Here is a 2500-nt window from a genome sequence, read left to right as displayed (position 1 = left end):
TCCCCTCCTTCCCCTCCCATCCTTCCCCTCCCCTTCCCTTCCCCTTGTTCAAAAGAGTCCTTAAGTTTTACCCTCCCCCTCCCCCCTCTCCATGCGGCCGGATTTCCAAAATTCACACTTCCCCATTGATGCGACATCTCGATTTTCTCGGGGTTTGCCATTCACACCCTTCTGGGGGGGTCTTTTTTTTTCCTTTTCTTCTCCCTCTTCTCCCTTTCTGTTTGGGGGTTTTCCGGTATTTGTCTTCCTCTCCCTTCTCGTGTAGTCTTTTTTTTTTTTTTTTTTTGTTATTCTCGTATTTACTTTTCTTGGATTTTCTGTTTTTCTCTTTCTCTTCTCTGTCTCTTCTCTTTGCACTCTATTTCTCTATCTTGCTCTCTTTCTTCTTCTCTTTGCTCTCTCTCCCCCTTTCTCTCCTCTTCTTGCAAACCCTCCGTCTCTCTCCTCTTCTCTGCTCTCTCTCTCTCTCTCTCTCTCTCTCTCTCTCTCTCTCTCTCTCTCTCTCTCTCTCTCTCTCTCTCTCTCTCTCTCTCTCTCTCTCTCTCTCTCTCTCTCTCTACCCTTCCTTCTCTCGATCACGCTGAAAGCCAGATCTCTTATCCTCTCCTCTCCCTCCTCCCCTCACACACACCCTCTTCTCCCCTCCTCTTCCCCTCCTCCCCACCCTCCCTCCCTTCCCTCCCCCACTCTCCCACCCTCCTCCTTCCTCCCATCACACTACTTCCCCTTCCCTCCCTTTCACACACACACACACATACTACACCCTTCTCCCTCCCTTCCCTTCCTACCCCCTCACTCCTCTCTCTCCCTCTTCCTCTATCCCCCTCTCCCTCCTCCTCGACCCCCACCCTCCTTCCCCTCCCTCCTCCCTCCCTTCCCTCCTTCCCCTTCACCTCCTCCCTCCCTTCCCTTCCTACCCCCTCCCCTCCTCTCTCCTCTTCCCTCTATCCCCCTCTCCCTCTTCCCTCCTTCCCCTCTTCCCTCCTCCCCTCTCCCTCTCTCCTCAGACCCCACCCTCCTTCCCCTCCCTCCTCCCTCCCTTCCCTTCCTACCCCCTCTCTCCTTACCCTCTCCCTCTTCCTCCTATCCCCTCTCCCTCTTCCCTCCTATCCCCCTCTCCCTCCTCTCTCCCTCTTCCCTCCTATCCCTCTTCCCTCCTCCCCTCTCCCTCTCTCCTCTAGACCCCCACCCTCCTCCCACCCCCCCACATCCCCCCCCCATGAATGGAAATTCGAAAATCCCCATTTTTCTCGGCGTTTACCCGGGTGTGTGGCTCGGGCCGACCAGGCAGAAGTCGGTAGGTAATCCACGTTTAATCCCTGAATAATCCGGGTATGTGTCCCGCATAAATCCTATTTAATCCTGGAGTCCCGGCTGGTATCCTGGCTTGGGGGATGGGGGGGGAGGAGGGAGGAGCATGAGGAGGTAGGGAAGGGAAAGTCAGAGAGGAGGAGGTTGGATGGGGTGAAGAGGAGAGGAGGATGAGGGAGGTAGAGGAGGGGGAGGGAAGGAGGAGGGGGTGAAGAAGAGAGAGAGACAAGGAGGAGGGAAGGATGGAGGAAGGGGAGAGAAGGAGGAATGATGGAGGGAGGATGAGGAGAGTAAGAGGAGAAGGTGAGAAGGAAAATGAGAGAAAGAGGAGATTAAGAGGAGGAAGAGGAGAGAAAGAGGAAGGAGGAGAGAATGAGGGAGGAAGAGGAGAGAAAGAAGAAGAAGGGATGAAGAAGAAGGGAGGAAGAGACAGAGGAAGGTGAGGAGGAAGAGGAAAGGAAGAAGGAAAAGAGCGAGAGAAGGAGAGGAGAAGAAAGAGGAAGAGGAAGATGGACGACGGAGGGAGAAGGATGAGATGAATGAGGGAAGGGAGGAGGAAAAGAAGAGGAGGAAGAAGGATGGAGGAGAACGGAAGAAGGAGGGAGGAAGAAGGAAGAAGGGGGAGAAGGAGGAGGAAGGAAGAAAGATTAGCACGGGAGAAGGAGGAAATAAGAGAGAAGCAAGAGGAAGGATTAAGGAAGAAAGGAGTAGGAAGGGGGCAAAAAGAAATACACGAAAGACGGAAAAAGGGAAGAAAAGTAGAAAAAAGAAAGAGAATAAAGAAAAGGAAAGAAAACGAAAGAGAAGAAATAGCAGCACCCCACCCCCCATCCCCCCTCCCCCCGTCTCGTCCCGTTCGTATCTCCAGTCTGATTCCCGAAGCCTAAGCCAAAGTCACCGTTAGAATCGTTCGGTCTCTCAACGTAATTCAAATGTTTTCTTGAAGTAACGGTTTTCCTTTTTTTTTTTTTTTTTTTTTTTTTTTTTTTTTTTTTTTTTAGAAGAAGGAAGGAGAAGAAGAAGAAGAAGAAAAGAAAAATGAAAGGGAATGAATATCTGGGTTTCTTCTTGCGGAAAACTAAATCCTTTTTGTTCAAGAAGTTAGAAGGAAGAAATGCACAAACGACGAATAGGGAAGAAGGGAAAATGGGAATGAAAGAAAGAAGAAAAATGGTAGAATTTTTTTTCT

Source organism: Penaeus vannamei, chromosome 38 (assembly GCF_042767895.1).
Source record: "Penaeus vannamei isolate JL-2024 chromosome 38, ASM4276789v1, whole genome shotgun sequence".
Lineage (NCBI taxonomy): Eukaryota > Metazoa > Arthropoda > Malacostraca > Decapoda > Penaeidae > Penaeus > Penaeus vannamei.
The sequence above is the reverse complement of the archived record's forward strand: the minus strand, read 5'-3'. Positions refer to the sequence as shown.